This window comes from Rhincodon typus, chromosome 12, assembly GCF_021869965.1.
Source record: "Rhincodon typus isolate 14 chromosome 12, sRhiTyp1.1, whole genome shotgun sequence".
Classification (NCBI taxonomy): Eukaryota; Metazoa; Chordata; class Chondrichthyes; order Orectolobiformes; family Rhincodontidae; genus Rhincodon; species Rhincodon typus.
Genome location: NC_063343.1, coordinates 44,686,055 through 44,709,910, shown reverse-complemented (window position 1 = coordinate 44,709,910; position 23,856 = coordinate 44,686,055). Strand labels below are relative to the sequence as shown.

The 23,856-nt window shown below is 40.9% G+C and overlaps 1 long non-coding RNA gene across 2 annotated transcripts; it reads right to left on the bottom strand.

Annotated features, from left to right (window-relative positions):
- Positions 1-4,417: 4,417 nt before the first annotated feature.
- Positions 4,418-23,636, bottom strand: LOC109921400. Of its 2 annotated transcripts, none has more exons than XR_007263342.1 (5): positions 23,246-23,636; positions 22,033-22,276; positions 17,130-17,264; positions 6,443-6,517; positions 4,418-4,836 (listed from the first exon to the last, which is right to left on the bottom strand). It is a non-coding gene; the product is annotated as an uncharacterized LOC109921400 (long non-coding RNA). The 2 variants fall into 2 exon arrangements; XR_002259442.2 differs by lacking the exon at positions 23,246-23,636 and adding an exon at positions 22,849-23,015 and having other exon boundaries at positions 4,427-4,836.
- Positions 23,637-23,856: the final 220 nt, after the last annotated feature.

Below are 23,856 nucleotides of genomic sequence, written 5' to 3'. Positions count from 1 at the left end.
ATATATTAAATTTCAAGTTACATTTCTAGCTGCGAAGCTTAGCTCATTCGTTATCGGAAATTGAAAGTGTGGTATCATGTTTGTTTCCTTTTAAGGGACAGGATGTACCCCTTCCACAGTATGGTTATCCCCTTGGTTTGTTCATTGGATTAAAGAATGAGCTTTGTCCTTCTCAGACTATCTCAAAAGAATGCTGTTTATTTTTCCAAAGTTCAAACTTGACAAACAGAAACAAGAGGCATTTTAGAACTGCGTCATTCGTTCTTTACTATCTGGAAGAGGTCGAAGTGCAAGCACTGTAGTCATTTACTATGACAGAGAAATCAGAGATGGGTGTGGTATCATCCTGCTCTTAAACATATCATTGAATGACTTCCCTTGGGGAATCAGCAAACCATTATCTCAAAACAGTGGACTGGGTCATGAGAGAAGAGGCCACTCATAGAATATTCTACCCAATTACTATCACAGCACAGCAATGATAAATGGAAGCCTTGACAGCCAATTTGCTCTGTTGCACGGATAGAAAATGAACAAGACTGTTGCTTCTGACTCAGGGATGTTTGAGTGACTCACCTCTGGCACTTAGAACACATCCACGATCCACGTAGCCTGCACATCCCGGGACACTATAGGCAATTTAGCGTTGCCAGTCAATCTAACCAGTACACCTTTGGACTGTGAGAAGAAATCATAGCACCCAGAGGAAACCCACACAGACATGGGGAGAATGTGCAAACTCCACACAGACAGTTGCCCGAGGCTGGAATCGCACCCGGGTCCCCTGGCACAGTGAGGCAGCAGTGTTATCCACTAAGCCACCATGCCACAAACAAAAATAGAACAGCAACATTTGCTAGAAATCAGATTACACTGCAACTGGAGTACACTTGGAGCTACCAAAAGGCAGGATCAGTCAAAAAAACATCCATCTGTAGTATACAAGATTCTAGCTGCAACTTCTAGCTGCAATGTTGTATTCCTCTGGCCATGATATGGGAGAAAAAAAGATAAGGTTCCAATCCATAACATAATTAAATTTGACATTACGTTTGAGAGAGAGAAAGGAGAGTGTCAAATCAGGATTCAAATTTAAGGAAAGCAAGCTTCAAAGGGCAGCCTTGCGGTTCTCAGAGCTTCTTGCATGGCAACTACTGGCACAAAACCATAACCACAAATGTTCAGCTGATGAGAACTCAACATTTAGATGTGATAACATTTGCAAACTGTAGGCAGGGGTCATGTGATCAGATATCATTAGTGTAGAAATCACGTGATCAAACCCTGTCTATGGAATACTCTTCCTCAGAGAGGAAAGGAAGCAGGGTTGTTGAATATTTTTTAAGGCTAGGTATAATAGATTTTTGATTGATTTGGGTGAAATGGTGTGAGAGTACAGGGAAAGTGGAGTTTGAGGCCACAATCAGATGTGCCATAATGTTAATAAACGGCAGGGTAGGCTCATAATTCATTACATTTGTATGTTCATAAATGGTCCGATGTGAAAGAACAACACCTTAAAGATTTCTATCAGGTCACTGCTTCAATTTAACAGTGTTGGTGAAACATCCTTAATGGCTCAAATTATTCTTCACAACTATAATACCGTCATCTATGATTCCATCCTGAGGATTACATTAATTGATTACAGTTGTCCATAGTCATGCAGATTGTACCTGGTGCAAAAAGAACAGCCATACTGTGAAACCAATGCTTTCATTGCATACTTAGTGATAATTTTACTGTAAGTCATTAACTGCTTCACAGATAAGAGATGACACAATGGTTCAAATTTATTTGATAAACTCTGAAGAAACAGAAGCGTGCTTAATGACAAGCACAGTGACTGTGCCATGGATGTTATAGAAATCATAATTTATGTTTAATATTAAAACTTCCCCTACCTTTTTCAGTCATCCATGCTGTGCAAAATGCTAGTCAGCAATTCATTGAGTTAAGTCCCAAAGCAGCAGATTGAAACGCAAAATGTAAATCAACTCCAGGTTACCACTGGCAAATATTGTGCAGATCAGTGCTGATCTGACCAGATACAGGACACACAGGAAATACTCTACATTAATTCTCAGTTTTCTTCAATTTGATTCAATGACTTGAAATCAACTTTAAGCTTACTTGACTATATCTAAATGAATACATTGTGCGTTTGCAACAGCACTACACAAACCACTCAAAGACTTGTTTCACATTTGGCTCTGTTGGCGTTTAGAATTTCGTTTAATGTTTCCTGCCATGAGGTACAAAGAATTATGTCAATGGAATCTACAATGCATTAAATAAATTATTGATTTTATTTTGGCCTTCACAAATCTGTATAAATGTATTTCTTTGAAATGTGGAAGGATACCTCAAATTGGATCACTGGCTCCTTTCCTCACTTTCTTCTGATCAAGATAATAAAATTTTATCTTACACTATGATTGTCAATAAACAGATCATTGTTAAACTGATCACAATTTGCTTGTACTGTTCAGGTCAATCTGAATTTCTCACATTTTTGCTAAGTGTTATCCACCCCAATGTCCTGGGATTGTTCAGATCAATTTGACTCAATTTATTTTCATTATTTTGCAAATTAGCTCTTATGCCCACTGATACAGTTAGAACACACTTCTCAGGGATTTTGAAAATCTTGTTCAATACGATAGGGGGGGGGGATTAGTGATTGTATTAATTACTGTTTCAGTTACAGACAGTAAATTGAGGCACATGGACAATTTAAAAAAGGCAAAAGGCATCAAGGGGAGTACCACAAAGATCACATTTTACTAAGCTGACTTTTTCCTCCCATTAGGAACCTCGTCAGTGCCGGAACAGGTAATACCGAACCATGCTAATGGCACCTAGTGGTAGCTAACAGACACTGTAACCATTTCTTAGGTGACTGAGCAGACCACTAACTGCTAGGCAAGAGGAATTATATAAACACCTTTTACTCTTCCATGTGCTGGACTTTTTTTCCAAGTAAGGAATTGGTTTATTAAGATGCTAGGCAATCTTCCAACGCCAAGAGGCAAGCCAGGGATGCAAGATTTTAAGACGGTTTGGAGCATCTTAACTGCACTGTAGATGTGGTAATTACAGGTATGGCTCTCATAGAAGAGTGGGGGGCAGGGTTGGATAGGTAAACAGATGCTTAGGTAGGGAATCTGAACATGACCGCCGAACTAGATGGATAAGAGATAGGAAAACAAAGAAAAGACACTTCCTAAGGGGTTAATAATCAAGAAAAACCAAGCATTAAGAACACAGATATCAAAAGCTCCAAGGAGGGAGGACCAGGATTCAAATCAAAGAAGAAAAGTTACACGATGGCAAAAACCTTAATTATGCAAATTACTGTACCACTGATGAAAATTAACAAACATCAGCGATTATAAACAATGCTTAGAGCTCATATCAACATGCTTGGCTGCTTCTGGTGGCTTTCCCCATTAAAATGAACAATCCAAGACAGGAAAGAAAATGCGTCCTGAACAAGACCCAGATGCCTGGGCAATAAATGTGGCCTCTTGTCCTCATCACATTATGCCCCTGAGATTAGACTTGAAGTCATTAAATCCTCCCTACACAGCAATCTGATTGTGTACTTGATGGTAGTGAGTATGATCAGAATGACTTAAGCATTGCGCTACCACACTACAGGTGGCATCCTGTTACTCTGTACTGCCATCTGTGAAACCACCAGAATAAAAACAAAAACAAACCAAGTTTCACCCGGTTATGTACTTTTGAACAAACAGAAAAGCAGAAATGACAGCGTGTGACACAATTGTCCAAATCCCTATGGACAGGTGGGAGAAAACTTCACTGTATACACAGACAGGAGCAGCAGAAACTTTTCACCAATTTTAAGGAAGGTAACTTTTCTTTAAAAGAATATCATAAAAGGTGGCAATTATTCATCAATACTACAGTAACTATACTGACGTTTTGATTTTTTTTCTCCACAAGATGCTCTGAGTGCCTTCTTGCTACACCTTGTGTCGCACAGGAAGCTTCATTGTAACATACTTTACAATATAAAGCAATTCTTTTACCCAAGCCCAATAAGTAGATACAATATTAAACCCATTAGAGACAAGGGTGATGAAATTAGTATTCAGTAATTACACAGAATTCACCTCACTGAGTCAGCAACCCAATTTACACCACAACAAATTCTCTTTAGCAAATAAATTTGAAACGAATTGCAGCCACCATGTAAAACAGACAGCCATCAAAGGTCAATTTTACCTACAAATCTTGAAACTACAAGTCCATTCAGACACCTACATTCAACTCTAAGGAGTGTAGGAGTGAATTCAATAAGTTCACGTGGAGCAAATGTTAGCATGATGATTATGTTCTGTTTTGTTGATATGAAATAATATTTACTACAAGGGCCAGTGACATCCGAGTGCAAAACATCAATCCTGTCAAGTTTTATTTCTAATTAATTGGCTGTTCAATTTTTGATCATTTCTGAAGTATACACATTAAGCAGAAAAATGTACTGGATATTACTTGGTTGGAACAACGGAAACAGCTATTCATTTATTCAACCAAAAAAAAGTTATCTGCATTGGGGTATAAACACATTTGAGTCAAATGAAGGAGCTCTTCGGCTGGAGTTTACTGGTTAACATCTGTCTCCTCCTCCTGTTTGAGTGAGAAGCAACGTTCCTCATTGTTTTGAAGTGGAAAATAATAAGCTATTGATGAGAGAAAATTGTTAAACATGTTGACAAACCTCTGATGGCTTCTTCTCTTCCTGCCTTGTCCAGGGGTGCTTTGTGTTTGCTGTCTTAGAACTTCGACACCATAATGTTATGTGACCTTGGGAAAGGAGATCAAGAGTTACTCTGCTGATGACAATGAATGGGAATTATACACATTAAGAGGACACTATTGGATAGTGAGATAAGTAAATGGCAACCAGCTGATTTAGAAGGCGCAGTAAATCTCTGGTAAAAGCCAACGCTCAACTGAAAAAAAACTAACAGATTCACTGGGATCTTAGAGATTGTTTACTAAATAAGCAATTATACATAAACTGAACTATGACAGCAACTGAGAACACTTTCACTGAGAACGGGATTATGTCTCTTTTCACAGTTTCCCTCTAATTTTCTGGCCAATAGAATAGGCTGGAGAACTATTTCAAGACTTCTGACAAGATGGTCCATAATTCATCATGGGGACACGAGGGACAGTCCATTTTTTCCCTCTTCTTGTCAAAGAAAAACTCAGCCTCAGGTGAGACCTTTCTCCAATAGTATAACAGGAATTAGCAGTCAAATGTTGAGGAGTCTCTTCAGTCTCTCATGGAGAACAGAGGAATGCTAACTTTATGAATATGTGCATCAGTGTTGAACTGCCTTCAACTGGAATACCATTTTGTAATAAAGTACTTCTTGTTAAACCATCACTTTGTGCTTCGATGTTAAATACTAAGGATTGGATTTAATGTCGAGCGAGCAGATTGAAACACAGGTGTACCTTCCAGACCTGTGGAGTCCTCAGGTCCAGCAGTGATTAATGCCCAAAGGGATGTTAATTAACTCGAGACAGGACTTCTGCTCCCATTGGTGAGGAGGGCAAGCCTCAAGAAGTTCTTATTTGGTCCCAGCACATGGGGAAGTGGTAACCACTGCCATAACTGCTTCCAGTTCCCAACAACATGCACCACTACAGCAAGAGGGGAGGTAAATGACAGCCGGAGCGGGCAGCCATGATCAGGAACTGGGGTGAGGTGGTGAGGGATGAAACGTGAGAATGCATATCATTTAGGGGCACCCATAAATGAGGCTGCCCTGCCACCTTCCCACCGAAGCCCAAACAGTGCAATCTGCCATGTTGCTGACCCATTGCTGGCCTCAGCCCACCCCAGTGAAATAGTGGTGGAGACAGGAATTAGCCCTTCAGTATCTAATTAAATGGCACAAGTGCAGGCAAGTCAGCCAATGCCTTCCTCGCTGCTTGCGAAACCAAAAAAGAGTGGCAGGTCAAGGGCAGGAAACGACGTTCGTGGCATTCGCCCGCTCTCCCCTCAACTACAAACCCTTCCTTAGTCACGTGTAAAAGTCTATGCTAGGTATTTAAAGATAAAAATGGCATTACAGCTCGATTTATCCCAAGAAAGGCTGTGTTAATCATCAAATATTTCCTCAGAATTGAATCCATCTCTTGTACAGCACAGGTCATGTTATCAACAGTGCAAACTGAATCATTCTCACTATTCATCGACTGTTAGTAATTTCTGTCAGATTTTCAATACACATTTGCAAGTTTCCACATTCACTTGCTATAGTCTTGCTACCTGGGAATATGGACTTCAAAACAGATTTGAAATTGCTTGGACCATGAGTCCGTGAGAAAAATTCTCCATGCCAATTCACTGTTTCCAAAAAGGGATTTCAAGTCCCCTGATTGAGGCTCTTACTGTCAGTGGTATCCGAGTCCTCACTGCTGGTGGAGAACTTCCTCCGTTTCATTATTTCATTATCCATCTGGAGATCTGCAATAATTACAAACAACCTTCATCAATTCCAGTGAAGTTGACAAGATGTTACCGAAATAACTGTTTTGGTTTAAAACAAACAGAAAAACAATTTATACAGTACTTTGCACATGATGAAATATAACACTGTGTGCCAAAAGGGAACGTTAGGTCAGATGACCAAAAACTAGGTCAAAGAGGTTAGTTTTTAAGGAGTCCTGTAAGGAGGAAAGCAAGTGGAGGAAGGGAATTCCAGAGCTAAGGTCCTAGACATCTGAGGGTTTGGCCACCAATGGCCGAATGATTAAAATCAGGGATGCACGTAACACTAGAATCAGGAAAACCCAACTAGCTTGGAGGCTGGTGGAGGCTAGAGAGGATTACAGAAATAGGAGAGGCTGAGAATTTTAAAATCCAAACATTTTTTGACTACGAGCCAACGTAGGTCAGGGCGAATGGGACTCTCCTTTTATAAAGGATTATGATGGATCCACGGTATAGAAACAGGCTATACTCAACCAGCCCACCCTATTTTTTTGTTGCACGCGAGCCTCCTCCCTTATTATTCACATAAACCTATTAACTCTCTTCTCCTTCAAATATTCATCTGTCTTCTCCTTAAATGCATGAATGTCACTCACATTAACCAGTCCCTGTGGTGGCAAGCTTGACATTCTGACAACTCTTTGCTAAAGAGATTTCATCTGAATTCCCTACTGAATTTCTTGGTGACTGTCTTATATAGATGTTCTCTACTTCTGTTATTTCCCATTTTTCCCACAACAGCACGAAGTAGACACAGCAGAGGGAGGGTGGGAAGCATGAGAAAAATGGAGGACGGAGGTCATACTCAATATCAAATCCTAGAGGCTGTTAAGTGCCTCAGCAGAAAATGAGGTACTGTTTCTCCAGCTTGCATTGTGCTTTGTTGGAACATTGCAACAGGCCAAGGATGGAAACGTTAGCATGGGAGCAAGATCACTTATTGATATAGCAAGCAACTGCAAGGTCAGAGGGTTTCCTATGGGCAGAGTGGAGGTATACCACAAAGTGTTCACCCAGTCTGTGTGTGGTCTCGCCAATGTAAATGGGACAACGATGTGAGTAGTGAATACAGTAGATTGGATCCTGCTGAGATTCTCCAGCACTTTGTTCCTTTTTCGTAGAATCACAGAATCTCTACAGTGTGGAAACATGCCCTACAGCCCAACATGTCCACACCGCCCCTCGAAGCATCTCTCATAACCCACTTAACCTAAACAATCCTGAGCACTGTGGGCAATTTAACATGGCCAATCCACCTAACCTGCACATCTTTTGACTGTGGGAGGAAACCAGAGCACCAAGAAGAAACCCATGCAGACACTGGGAAAATGAGTTAACTCCACACAGGCAGACACCCGAGGGTGGAATTGAACCCGGGTCCCTGGTGCTGTGAAGCAGCAGTGCTAACCACTGAGTCACCGTGCTGCCCAGATTTCCAGATTAATCATCCAGATTATTTCAGATTTCCAGCATCTGCACTATTTTGCTTTTATTTTGTTGGAGGAGAATGTTGTGGTCAACAGCGTCAAAGTCTCCGAACAAGTTGAGAAGAACAGGGATAGATAGTGTATCTTTATCACAGTCACATAGGATTGTCATTTGTGTCTTTGATGAGAGCCCTTTTTGTTACAGTAGGAGGGGCAGAATCCTGACTGGAAAGATTCAACAAAGAGATAAGGGAGGAATTGATGTGAAAGTCAACATATTCAAGGACAGAAACCACCAGACTGAAATACGATTGTGTTCTTGTTCAGTGGAAACATGTAATCTACAGGCATACAACAGATATGTCATACTATTAATGCAAAATAAATATCCCAAGGTACTTCTCAGAATCCAGATCTGCTAAAAATTGATGCTAAGTCAAAGATATTAAGAGAGGTAACAAAACAGCTTATCAAAGTGTGGCCTTTGAAGCTGAGGATGATGGACAGTGTTAGGTAAAGGAGTCCAGAACATGGGGTCTTGACAGCTCAAGTGATGATTATCATGGTGATGGAGGAAGATAGAATGCACATAAGGCCAGAGTCAGAGAAATGGAGAGTTGAAGAGGTTGAGCATAGAGAACTAAGGACAAGTGTGTGAATATTAAATTGAGAAACCGAGGTTCCTAGAGGTCAGTAAGAATAGCTGACGGAGAATAAGCCTGATGCAAAATAGAGGACAAACAGAAGAATTTTGGCTGAATTTTACATAGGATGACAGGCCAATTAGGTGAGTCTGAAGGCAGCAAAAATGTGCGTGAGGGTTTCAGCAGCAGCTGTCTGGTCACAGGCAAGACTGAAGATATGCAATATCATGGACCTGAAATAATCAGTCCTCATGAAGTAGAGGTTAGAATTTCAGATGATAAAATAGAGCATTGTGACTGTAAACAAACAGTTTACTTCAATCTGAGACCATAGCCATAGATGGGATGGAACAAAGGTTGCGATGGGTTCTGGAAACAATCAGTTCTTCCCATTCATGACTGGTGAAATGACAGCTCATCCCAAGGCTTGTGCTCGCAGAAACAACAGCCAGAAAGCTTCAAACCATTTTTTGAGCAAACCAGGAAGCAGATCTTTCTTGGGAGTTGTCATGAGGCCAGCAATTTTGTGCTTGATGGAAAAATAAATCCAGGGGCCACTACAATAGTGATACTTCTATGAAACTACCATTTCTCAGGACAGCAGCACATTCTATGTATCTGGTTTATTCCTTCAAACTTTCATGCAAATACCAAAGCAGCATTCTAGAGAAACGAACAGTTTGCCACAGGCTGACAACGCTCAGTATGCAGTTGGTCCTCCCAAGAATCAACCTGGCATGACAGATGGACCACCTCAATGTCTCCTGCATGATGAGGTATATGGTATAACATTAGCTCACTGTATCACCTTGCAGCATTAATAACCTTTCTTTACACTTTGTCTTTGACATAATAAAAGTCACAAAGTGCTTGACAGGGACAAAGCATGATGCGCACAAAACATACGATGGCATCGATCACTCTGGAATCAGTTGTGACAACATTTATCTTGTGCACTGAGATACGTATTGACAAAAGATAGAAGGCACTCGTCTCTGTGCTCATGCAATTATGGAGATTGCCAATCCTTGCAAATGTAGGTAGAGATGGAGATTCGAGATGCTATGAAGTCATTTAGTGCATTGAAGGACTGTTCATTTGTCCACTAAGGAGTCCTCCAAGAATGGGTTCTTCTTAAGATCTACTGTTATTTTCACAAAACGAGAAAGGCAAAGTTGTGCATGACACATCCAAAAGCAGCCGCAGAAGACACTCAAAAAGAAGCCAATTGCCAAGTTCCTCCTAATGTGTCAAAGCAATCGGAGCTCCCCTCTAAATTCCCAAAGGGGCATTAGTGTCCTGAGATGTAATGAGAACTCTGATAGAAGAATGAACTTGCTTGAGGTCCTCCTCAGCTGCTCTTTTTGTCAACTGCAGTTGGGTCATAGCTAAGGTGTCAGGAGTTTCACTTTGTCACCTACAACCCATCTAATCAAATGGTAATTGCTTATGAAGTACTCCGGGAAATCACGAATTCCTGATGAAAGGGCTCTTGTGGTGTAGTGATAGTGTCCCTACCTCTGAGCAAGAACGCCTAGGTTTAAGACCCACCTGCTCTGGAGATGTGAAATCTCTCTGAGTAGGTTAATTAGAAAATGTCTAGAATTTCTGAGGAGGGCTCTTGTGGTGCAGTGGTAGTTTTCCTCTTTGAGCCAGGATGCCTTGGTTCAAGTCTCACTTGCTTCAGAGGTGTCTCACGCCACATCTGAACAGGCTGATGAAAAATATCTAGAATTCTTGAGGGCTAAAGCTACTTGGCAACCTTTAGCATCAACATGAGGGAAACTGCTTAACAACTAGTCAATAACAATCTGGGCATTGATATGTCTCTCTACATTAAGAAGATCAAGGATGTTAATTGTTGGAATTTGCAATGCTGTATGTCATCTATTGAATTGTATGCGTTGAAGAACAGATAACATGGTAAAAAAGGAATATCTTTGCACACTGCTTCCAATGATTGCTGTCATGCCAAACTGGATAAACTCTTTAACTCTCCTAAAAATATGTACGTGACAAATGCCCAGCTAAGTGGCAACCCAGCTGATATTATACCGATCTCTTTTGATTCACAAGCCAAGTGACCCAAAAAAAATTCAGAAGTTGTGAAAAAGGTGTCCAGGCAAACGGTACTGGTTACAACCTTTCATGCCGATATTGGCTCACAAGCTAGAAGAGATAAAATCAGTTACTTTCAGGTAAAATGGAGCAAAGAAACTCCGTAATTTCTTTTGATAATTAGGTAATCGCTCTTCAAAACTTCCCCAGTCTCCAAATCCAAAACTTCTGTGAGGGCTAACAAAAGGCAGGCCTCATTTTATCTAATTTTAAGTTAGCTCTGGTACATTCTCAGCCAAGTAAGTTGTGGTTAATTCTACATCTCTTTGTAACGAGCCTCACAGGATACTTGGGCATCAACTCGACAGTGTGAACACGAGAGGATGGAAACCCAGCGTAAATGGGTCCTGCCAAATATTCGAAGCCTTATCACTCTAAGTGTGCCATGCCATCAAGCTAGCCTGTAAGAATTCCATGAAAATACCTCAGGTGACTTTAACACCAATTTTCTGTTATGCCTCTGTTTAATAGCTGATGACATGCCATAAACCCTACTTCGTACATTATCTCCATCACCATCTCTGCCCAATATCTCAACTCAAAAATCTTTATTGATGATAACTGCAGACAAATTCTTGATGCATTCATTGACCGTTCTGTCATTTTAACAATTAAACTGTGTTTGAGTAGCTCAATTACTATGGCAATGTCATGCAAATGTATTAATAATTCAACCACTTTTATCACCAACAATAACATCTCTCTCTAATTGCCACATGCGCTCCACTAAACTTCTCAGTTGCTTCCCTCAAATTATCTGTTCAACTTCTGCTCAACACCTTGTCTCTTTTAATTCTGTCTCCTCTCTGCTCCTATTTGGCACTTCCAACAAATAACTGTTAACGTCAGATTATCTCTAAGATTCTTACACACTGCAATATTCAAAATAAGACACTGAAGTACTATTGCCTGTACTTCACCTCAGTCATATTAACTATTATACACAGACATATTCACAACTTCTTACTTTTCCTTCTTTGCTTTCATTCTCACCAACAGCATTTTTACATAGTTTGGGGTAGAAATTGGACTTGAGCTATAAAGTTAAACAGGCAATATTGGCCTGGCTAATAGTGTTATATGCCCAGCTGGATATTTCACTTTACTGAAGTAAAGGGAACTAAATATCAGGCAGAGAGAATTGTGGATGGCCATTATAAACAGAGCCAGCAGATGAGGTTCATCATTGCCTGTATGAAATCACAATAGCTGTCTTCCCATGTCAACTACTTTTTAAAATGTTGTCCTCACTTGTTCTATGTCTGCTCACACAATTCTACCATCCATTCTCCTGACTTGCACCTTCAATTAAATCGACTGCACAACAATTCTTTAATTCAGCAGCATCACAGAAATTGCAAAAAAACACTTTGTTCAATTTGTCCTGTGTATTATGGCTGGTCAATGCCTAAAGTGTGCTACAACCTATATAAGATTTTATGTTAGCGTGAATAAATACGACCCCACATGGATAAGGAAAACCACCAGTTCGATTGGGACAACACCAGGATCCTGGGACAGGCCAAGCAGAGACAAACATGGGAAATCCTAGAAGCCTGGTTCTCCACTAAGACGGCCATCAACAAACACAGAGCTAGACCCCATATATACTCCACTGCAAAGGAAAACCGGAAGTGAGGTAATCCAGCTCAACGGACACCAGAGTTTAAATACCAGGTGGGAAAACACAACAGCACTTCATCGGAGGCTGCACTGATGATGTTACTCAACAGGATAATGAAACGTCTGCGGAACAACGAACCAGCTCGACGAGCCAACCAACCACAAAATCCACAACCCGAGCTACAAATCTGCTCAAAAACATTAGAAATATGACCCCAGTTCTGTTCAATCTCTGGAATACTCCCAGACATCTATCAAACACCAGAGTTTTCACAAACGTCACACTTAACTAACGTATCCCAAACTCCAACTGGTACATTTTAACAGCATCTGGGTGGCATGGTGACTAAATGATTACCACTGCTGCCTCACATTACCAGGGACCTGGGTTCAATTCTACCCTTAGACAACAAGACTCTCATAACTTAAGATGAGCAGGAAGCAATGGCGGATGACTATCACTGAACTAGTAATCCAGAATTCCAGGCAAATGTTGTGGGGATGTGGATTTGGATCACACAATGGCAGATGATGAAATTTGAATTCAATAAAGAAAAAAATCTAGAATTAGAGAGCTTGGCTAATGGCAACCAATGTAACCACTGTTAATTGTCATTAAAACAAAAATCATCCAGTTGACAAACATCTGCCATCCGTACCTAGTCTGCTCTATATCTGACTCCAAGCCCACAGCAATGTGGTGGACTTTTAACCACCATCTGAAATGGCCTAAGAAGTTAGTATGTTGTACAAAATCACTACAAAGTCCAAACAAAGGAGCAACACTGGACGGACCAGCTGACACTGGCTCTGGCAGCAAAAAAGATGATGGCAAACATAGGCTGTAATGTCCTCCTGAATAACATCTGGGGAGGCATGTGCCATAATTGGATGGGCTGTTCCACAGACTAATAAGGCAACTGCCTGACCCAGTCATACTCACTGAATCATACTTGGTATTATGTCCCAGGCATCGTCATCAGATTCCATGGGTACATCCTGTGCCATCAGCAGGTCACACATAGAACAGGTGGCTGCACTGTGGTATCCAGCTGGGAGGGAGTTACCCTGGAAGTCCTCGACATTGACTACGTTCCCCATAAGGTCTTCTGAAACATGGAGGTAGGTGGGGCAACGAGGAAACCTCCTGCTCATTATCACCTACAAGGCCATGTTGAAAACTACTGAGATGATGTACAGAGGTTAGCAAGGGCGCAGATGTACTCTGGGTGAGGACTTAATGTCCATCACTAAGAGTGGCTCAGCAGCACCACTACTGAGTGAGTTGTTTAGGTCTTAAATGACATTGCTGTTAGACTGGGGATACAGCATGTGGTGAGAACCAACAAGACAGAACAATCTACTTGACCTTGTCCTCACTGATCTACCTGCCACAGATGCACCTGTACTTGACAGTATCCGTAAGAGTGATCATTGCATAACATGCTAACATAAAGTCCCATTTTCACACTGAAGGGTAAAGGCATTGAAGTGTTCAATCAGCCACAATTGTACTGAATGACAGGACAGGCTCAACGTGTTGAATGGCCTCCTCCTGTTCCTATATTCTTCCATCATATTGTGTGGCACCACCATTTTATTAAAAAGCACAAACTTCAAACAGATCTATCAACTCAAAACTAAAGCATCATCGAACAGCGCCAGAATGATATTCAACCATAATCTAACCTCATGGCCTGCAATTTCCCCCACTCTACCATTTCCATCAAACCAGGAGATGAACCACTGTTGAATGAAAAGTGCAGGAAGACATGTCAGGTGTACCTCAAAATGGGATGTCACCCTGATGAAGTTACAACACAGGTGTGCTTGTGTGTCAAACAGCATAAGCAGCGAATCACTGATTGAGCTAAGTGATTACACCATCAACATATCAAATCCAAGCTCTGCAGTCCTGCCACATCCAGTTATGAATGATGATGGACAACTAAAAAACTCACTAGAGGAAGAGTAGGCTCCAAAAATATCTCTATCCTCAATGATGGGGGAACCCAGCACATCAGTGCAAAAGATGTGCCTGAAGCATTCGCAACAAATCTTCAGCTGGAAGTGTCAAGTGGATGATCTACCTCGGCCTCCACCAGAGGGCCCCAACCAATCATCAGTCAATTCAATTCACTTCATGTGAGAGTAGGAAGCGGCTGGAGGCACTGGGTATTGGACAGGCTATGGCCTTAGCAACATTTGGCAATAGTACTGGCAACATTTACTCAAGAATTTTCTGCAGCCCAATTCAAGCTGTTCCAGTACAGCTACAACATTGGCATTTCCCCAAGAATGCAGGTCCTTAGACAGCTCCTACCAAACCCAAGACCACAACTATCGAGAAGGGTAAGAACAGCAAATATACAGGAACACCACCAGCTGCAAGTTCCCCTTCAAACCCCTCACCATCCTGATTGAAGATGTGGTAGTATATTTTCAATGTTGCTGGATCAAAACCTGAGACCTCCATCTCTGTGTAGAGGTATCTACACAAAATGGACTGCATCACCACTCTCTCAATAGCAGTAAGGGATGGGCAATAAATGCTAGCCCAGGCAGCAACACCTGCATCCCATGAATGAATTTGTCCAAAAAAGTGGCCTCTTACCGTAACGGGTCACTGATACATCTTGGCCAACAGATCGCAAATCATCAGAACCATCAGTCTCGTAAGATGTTCACCCTTCCTTCCTGATGTCAGTAATACTGCATATGTCTCAAATGCAGCCTATAGACACAACACTGTCCAATGAATGATGGAATTTACAACGCTTATTTATTCCAGGTTTCATTGTTTCAATGAAGTAAGTAGGTTGGTAACCAGTTCATGCTTGCAAAGGTTCCTATGTTTCATCAGTGGACATCTGATGTCAAAATGATAAAGTAACTCTGCAAAGCTCCAAAACAACCAGTCTTACATCAGTAACTACCACTCTCTCCTCCTCAATCCTAAGCAGTGAATCATCTTGTGTTCCTTCCTGCAAACTCACTGATGCCCTCCAAATTACTTCGAGAAATGTGCAGGTTGCAGAAGTGCCTTTGATGGTCCTGTTAAGTTCTTGGTCTTTCTGCAGAAAGTGTTTGGAGGGGGCTATTGATGTTATTGCAATGACAGCACGCACTTCATAGCAAATTATAAACAAAGCCCTGAACTTATGCAAATGGAAATTACTGCTACTATATTTACACTGCACAAATTACGTCATTTACATAAACCTCAATATCTCCCAGACTGCACCTGAAACCACCCAAGGAATTACATAATGATGTCCTCTTACTCGGTAATAGACTCTAATTGTCTTGTACCCATCACCCTCCTGAAACAAGAGCAATTCCTGAATAACGTCTGCTGCCAAAAAATAACATCATTGTCACTTGAGATGAGAACAGAGAAATACTGCACCACAGAATAAAAATGACTTGAAAAATGTAGAAAAAGAAACGTGCTAGCTGAAGATGGGAATGAAGAATCAATTTGTTGTAAAGTTTATTCTACCTGCGCAATATAATTGCCCTCAGCTCCTAGTAAGTAGTTCCTCTTTCCTGGACTATGACTTAACTTCATTATCTCCTTCTTGCTTATTCTTACAGCTTTAGGAATTAAATCTGAATGAATAATACACACATATGAAACAATTCAGGCAAACATGACCCACACCAGCAACCACCTTGAATAATTAGTTCTACAAATGCTATATACACTCTTGCCACAACATGGTAATGTAAACTAATTTATAATCGCTTCAATGTCTATCAGTGTGGCAGCTATGACAGTGATTTTCATTGCTTACCTGAGTACTTTCCAACAACAGTGCACTTTCATCTACACATCCTTCCAAGAACAAGCATAGCCTTCAGTAACCTATGAATAAATTGCTCCCCTCACTAGCTGCATTTTCTCTTTTGTGGTGCTTTCCCCTTCGGATCAATAAGAGGTTTTGCTTCATTCCCTAGGATGCCCACAAGACCTCATAGCGCATCATCATAAAGCAAGCTCTCCTCATCAGCCCTGAACTTGCGTACTCCACAGCTGAATTAATGGACTGAGCATTGTCTGTTGTGAATTCCTGCCCACTGAAAAGATTAACCAGCGATGCCAATATTCTGTGGAATATATTTTTAAAATAATGATAAGGCATCAACACTGCAGGTTTTTACCCATCTAACTATCCCATTTGTTACAGGGTGGGAATGCACTTTCATTCAACACAATTTGCGATGCTTAAAACTTCCCAACATAAAATTTCATCAAAGCTTAACAATTTAAAGAGAAACTTTGCAGACTTTTTAAACACAACCTTTACACAGTTTGTTATTTAAAACTTTTGATTCAATGTGCCATTGCTACAAAGCAAATGGACTTTAGGGCAATAGAACACTGGTGCACACAGTAAACAGCAGTTTCACACACACACACACATGGTATGCTGCCAATCTCAGTCACTGGCTGAGACCAAATCAAAATCAAGCACCTCCCAGAACAGAGGGAAGGAAGGTCATTCTGTGGGAACTCCCACACAAACGTCTAGCAACTGGGTCCAAATGCAAGTCAGCATCCTAAAAGGCTTGGTGTGCACTCCAGAGAGTGCCAGAGAGACAGCACGACAACAAACTCAAGAATACATGTAATGAAGGAAATCAGACTTTAGTAATATAATCTTCCAGAGATATCCACCCAATTAGTGAATTAATAGGAGAACCATTCCAAAAAAGTAAAAATTCCAGTGAATAATCAGAGACAACTAGAAAGCAACAAGGAATGCTTACCTTGTGATACAATCTTCTGGTCTTCTCAAATAATTTGTCTGTTTTCCCAGATTATTTGCCCAACAGCTACATCTTGTATTACGAATTTTAACAACATTTCCAGCCAATCAAATGCATCCACAAGTGTTAAGGAATCTAGACATGAACAGAAATGTTACCACATTGTCTTCATTCAAAACTGAGGTCTGAAAAAAATTCAAGTTACAGCACTATAAATACTCATGATTTTAAGTTGGCCTTTTTGAAATCGTCACTTTTGTAGAGTGAGAAGTGTAGTGGGTTGCACAATGTTTTTCCACCCGTGGACTTGTAATCATATCCAGCTGGAACTGCTCCTCCAATTCTTTACTGATATCTCTAAGTGACTTGAGTTTACAGTAGTTGTGAACTAATTTGTATGTGCAAAAATTATCTCGAAATCATTTTTTAAAAAATGTCAATCTTGCTCGAAATAAGTCATAAAAATAGCAAGTGAAAAGTAGCAGTATTATCTTAAAGCAATGATGGGTAGGTGCTCAGAAGTAGAGCTTTAAATCACAGAAGCGCAAAACATTTGTGTGTCAAGTGCAACAAAATCTTAAAGCAGTTCCCTATAAGCCACATCTAGAATGCAACGGATATCTTCCCCATTATTGAGGCATAGTAGAGAAAACTTTCTGTTCCAGCAGAAAACTGGCGTATATGTTTTGTAGTGTGTCTTTGACCATGGCATGCTGGACAGGAAGAGGAAGAGAATTCCTCACTGCTGAGTTTTCTCAATAAAATTACACACATTATAAACTGTTTCCCTGAAGTACTGTAACTTGAAGAGATTAGAGGTTTGTTGGAAACTTTCAAGTTTAGGTATGTAGTAATACAGACTTCTTATGGGATGAGATAAAACCCATCTTGAGGCAATTCAAAGAATAAAACCTGTGGTGATATCACGACACATACAAATCAATGTGAAGTCTCAGTTTTGTTCTTGTATGATGCTGCTTAAGGAAAGGTAGCAAATTTAATTTTAGTGGAATTTTCTAACAAACAGATTCTTCTTAAGGGTGCTTATCAGAGTTCCACACTGTCCTCAGTATGGATAATGTGTTAACATCTATTACCAAGTGCTTTAAACTAAGGAATTAGTTTGAAAGGAAAAACAGATTATTAAGAACATTGTGCATTCCCCTGCACCCCATACCATAACCACCAAACCCATCTTTTGTTAACAATCTTGTACTTTCTTATGTCTAAGTTTACAAAAGACCTATGCTGATTTAATTCTAAATATTCAACATGTATATTCTGCCACATCGATCATTTTACGATCTCAAGAGTTCAGAGTGATCTCTGGACATCAAGAAAGCATTTTAACGAGGGTGGCGACAAGCATCCAGAGCAAAACTGATCTGCAAGATAATAAGTGCCTCCTGTAACTGCAGCCACCGCCTAGCAGCACTGAGGACCCAGGCACAAAAGTTAACTGTTCACATCGCTAAACTGTTACACTTTAGCTATGACACTATCAGGTAAATGCCAATGGAAAACTGACCAGCTATGTCCTACACACAAGAAACTAAACAAACATAATTCAACTAATTACTATCCTATCAGCCTACTCCACCTGATGGAAGGAGTAAACAATAGTTCCACCTACTCACCAGTTGCTGGCCAGCTAAGTTCTGGACATCATTACAGTCTTGATGCTGATTGTAAGAAAAGAAGTAATAGTAACCCACGTCCAACAAGGAAGCATTCAAGCAAATAATATACCAAGGGGTTTGAGCAGAACTGGTAAATAGGGGCTAAAGTAAAATCCTTCAGAGACGAGAAACATGCATAACATTAAAGGAGAATGGGAAGATGCCTTTAGTACTGCCAAAGTTATTCAAGATGGTAGGCTGTAGGCCACATCATTTGCAGAAGTGTCATCAAAAGGCTTTCCATCACAATGTCAGGAGTGAGACATGTATCAATGATTCAACAATGTTCTGCTCCATTCATGACTTCTCCAGGAACAGCACAGCTGATGTCAACCAGTGGCAGTGGCGTGCATCACCTGCAAGATGCTACTCACCAGATACCTCCAACAGCATGTTCCGAACCTGCAATCTCCACCACCTAAAAGAATGAGGGCAGCAGAAGCATGGCCAGACCAGCAGCTGCAAGTTCCTCTCCAAGCCATGTACCATACTGACTCGGAACTATAATCACAATTACTTTAATGTCCATGGTTCAAAATCCTGTAACTTCCTTCCTAACAGTACTACTGGTGTCCCCACATCCCAAGGGCTGCATCAGTTCAAGAAGGCAGTGGTGTCCTTTCTCCTGGGCTCAACATTCGTGATTCCATTACTGGTGGCCTATGATTGCAACAATCACAATCTATAGAATGCACTCTTCAAATCACCAGGATTACTTCCATCCCTGGTTCACCACAAAGAACAATACCTCATAAGCATTATAACCATATCCAAGATTCCCTCCAGCCCACTCACCCTTGTAATTTATATCATAATTGTCACTAAGTCAATGTCCTGGAATTCCCTACCTAACATCATTCAAGGACCACCAGCACAGGGAATCAGAGACATAAACTGATGACTCGATGTGAACTTCTCAACACTACTAGGAATGAACAACAAATACAAGCATACCAGAGTAACCCACATTTGAAGATTAATTCATTCAGAAGCCTGAGCAGTTGTGTAAGTAACATTATACAATGTTGTGTCTGTCTTGATGCCATTGCACATAAAAGGATTAATTAACCTGTAAACACATAATTAATTCCTTATTTTGAGTACAAGCGTCACTACTACAGTTGATTTATTCAAGTTTGATTTAGCTACCTGCTTTAACAATTAATTTTTGGATAATTCCATTTACAGGCTCCTCTGGCAGCGCTGAATTCATCCACAGATTATAATTCCAAAATGGTCCACGGAAAGCAAGATTTGCTTAAAATCCATAGATTTCCACAGCTGTACACACTTACTATGTGGACTTTCATATCAATCATAAACTCATTATCTGAGGACAAATTATCCTATTTTGTTGCATTTTCCCCTCTCAATCCCCTCCGGTCAAGATTAATTTTGGGCATAAGAGCAGGTGGACTATGTGTTTCATGCCTTCCAATAATATTAGTCTAAAATCCACCACTAGGAGGTGTGCAGAAACCACCCAGGAACAATATTAGGAGAGAAATTCACTTACAGGCAGTGAGGTTGAAATGTTGCTGCAGGGGAAGGTGATGTGGTCGCAATCCGGGGTGAGAAGGTGAGCTTTTGCTAGCAACTGCTCATTGTTTGAATATAGCACCTTGTATCGAGCTGCACATTAAGAAGTCTACTTTTATAAAGCGTCACATTTTAGTGGTAGCTTGTACTGGTGCTTTAAGAGACCCATTGCTAAGTCTATAAGTAAACCTGATTCTCCAGAGTATTGCCAGCCCAATGCAGGCTGCACTTTGGCAACATAACAATGTCACAAACAGGCATTAGGTCCTGTATTTGCATAAGCAAAGGACCTTCTGTTTTCTGCAGGCATGGGCCCTTGACACCTTTTTTTTGCTTTTTCCAGTATCAATTCCCCACAACAACATAACTGAATTCAGAAAGATCTACAAAACATCAAACTTGCATTGGACTTGAATTTAAATAGTCCTACACATTGTGCTACCATGTCCCTTAATGCATTATCTAAACATCATCAATCCAATACAATTCATTTCAAATCAAAGCGGGGAGACAAGGAGTACAAGCACTACAAAGAAGTGCCCTTTTTAACCTCCTGCTCATAAACAAATAAAGGACTTTGTAGCGAATAGAGCAGCTGATTATTATAGACAGCTCATCAATATACAATACTTGCATATCACATCTTGAAGTAATCTCAGACATAATACTGACCTCTACAGTTTCCACTTCCTTTTAACTCACATGTGGCACAGTTTTTAATGAAAATGTCTTTGCCCTTCACCAAAGCAATGAAGCAAGGGAGGAACACAATACAAAAACCACAAGAACACCAGTTTGCAAAGTAATGCACAGCCAAAAGATGTTCAAAGGAAGGGGGAGGGGAACCACAGTGCAACTGTCACATTTCCCTCTCCACATTTATATACTTTGTAAAGCAAAAGGTTGACACAAATCCTGAAGCATATTATGACTATAGCAAATAAACTTCAGAAACTTAATTCACTGGCTTAAAACCCAAGTTGTTTGCAAACACAGCTCATGTGAAAACACTAAGCTTTCTTATCATAAAGACAAAATGATTAAATTATTTCCTGAAGAATTACAACCACTTCTAATTTTGCCTGTGGGTGACACAGTGCGAAATAGTCAAAAAAATTTGCAAGTTAGACATTTGATCTTCCTCTTCCAATTAAAAAAAGTGACACTTCACAGACAAATTGTATTGCATTGTGATGGTCCTTCTATTCCCCTGGAGTACAATTTAGTTTTGCACGCGAATAATCAGGCTCTCAATCCTTCAATTGGCTTTCCCACTGTTCCGGGGAAAAAATATTTTCATCACTGATGTTTCACTGCTTGCATATTTTGCAAATTAAGATGATGGAAGTTGTCCAACACGCCCCTCCCCCATAACCAAATAAAAAGCTGCCAGTACAGGGAGAGTTAATGTAGGTCAACGTTCCCTCCTCTTCCTCAGTCTGTGGGTTTGCGCCCAGTGCGTGATGCAGCTACAGGTCAAGTGATTGCCACTCGGCATCAGGCAACCACACGTGTGCATCTGTCATTTGGGGGGGAAGAAAAAGTTGTGCATCCAGAGGAGTTTTTAAAGACGGGGTGGGTTGGAAAGAGTTTGAAATGGGAATGAGAAAGGGGGATGGGAGCGTGGATGGGGTTGGGGGAAATCGGCGCTGACCAAGTTTTGATGCGTGCTGTGGAAGTTATACCTGCCTGTAGAATTCAGCAACTTTTTTTCATTTGCCTTTGGCTTTGCCTTCTCTCTTTTCTCTGTTCGGTGGGTGGATGATGTTGTTGTTATTGTTGCTGCTGGAAGCGGGGGGGGGGGTGGTGGAGAGAGGGGGGTTGAAATTGGACGAGCCACGCCTCCCCCGGTGAACCTGAGCGCAATGAATTCGGGATAAACAACAGCCACTCCCCCTAGAGTCAGCAGCGCAGCTTGCACTCAGGAACCTACATGTACACAGAGAGAGAGCATGTATTAAACGTATTATTTTTTTAAAAAAACACAGCTCCTACGTTGCAAACGGTAGTCCCAACACACACACACAGACACAGCGTCCCCAATCACTCCAATTCAAAATGATGTAACTCAATAAAGACGATGCATTTTGTGAAAATAAAACATTTCAATGTTCATCCCACCGCCCCTCACACACACTTTACACTCCACCCCCCCCCACCCGAGAATCTACATCTCTCTCAAAAAAGAAACAGCAAGCACCCCTACCACATCCCTTCCTTCCTTTCCAGCCTGGGGTGCAAAAATATGTAAACATTTTTTTTTAAAGAGTCCTGGACTGCAGTAACTGGTTACACGGAACAGCGATATGATATCAGGGGAGAGAGAGGAAAAAAAAGTTAAGCCTTGCACTTCTGGTCCCCAAAATAAGTAGAGAGGAAAAAAAAAGGGAATTTGTATGCGTGGGGTGCAGATCAAACCCACTGTATCCACACCCCCCTCCTTCCAAAAATCCAAACAGTTACTTAGCTCTCTCTACTTAGAAACGATCAATAATAATTACCATGCAATTTTTTTTGCCTGCTTAAGCTTCGGATCTATATGCTTCTTTTTTTTGCGGTGACTGTCCTCAGGCCACGATGGTGATGATGGTGTTGTAATGTGAATGCGATGGTGCTGATATATGTTAAAAGCAGCGCAGGAGGAAACGCACATCGATCCAATTGCCCATTAATACATTTAAATCTCTCTCTCTCTCTCCCTCCCTCTGTCCTGCCCCCTCCCCTTCCCCTTCCCTCCCTCGCTGTTAAAAAAAACATGCAGTTACACAGGGCTGAGATGGCTGCCAATGAAATGCAATGGGCGCTCTCTCACATACACACTGAGAGAGAGACACACACACACATACACACACAGTTTGCAGCTCCGCTGCTCTGCTCTGCTCTCTCGCTCATTCCCACCTTTTCAGATCACTTTAACGCAGTCCTGTTGCGTTTCAGATCCTTTCGCCCCGATCCGGATTTTTTTCTCTTTTTTGTTTTGCAAACTGCATCTTGTGTGGGGTTTCTTTTTCTTTTGCTTTGCTACTTATTTCTCTCTCTCTCTCTTATCTTCCCCTTCTTGGGTTTTATTTTGTGTGTATGTGCAGTACGATCCCTTTCCGGATAATTTGAATGTTAAAAAAAAATAAAAGAGAAGATGAGAGAGGTCGGACCTCAGATCTCAGGACGAGCCAGACTCACTTTGGGAAATTTACCTCCAGAAAAGCCAGAGATTTTTTTTCTTTTTTTTGGCACGGGCGTACACTACAGGACCTAGCAACGAAATAGCTCATACTTCAAAATCTTTTGGCGCCATATTAATGACGTACTTAAAATTGCCTCTTGGAAAAAAAGACACGATCTCCCTGCGTCAAAGCCGGCGTCTCTTACTTAAATGTTGCAACGTACCAAAGACAGGGAAAACTCACTAGAGGCGTGCGAAGAGGAGGGGGAGAGGGAGAGATGCACGCCTTTTTTTTGTAAAACATCTTGTTTTGCTCTTATCAAATGTCAGTTTCTTCCCAGCGACT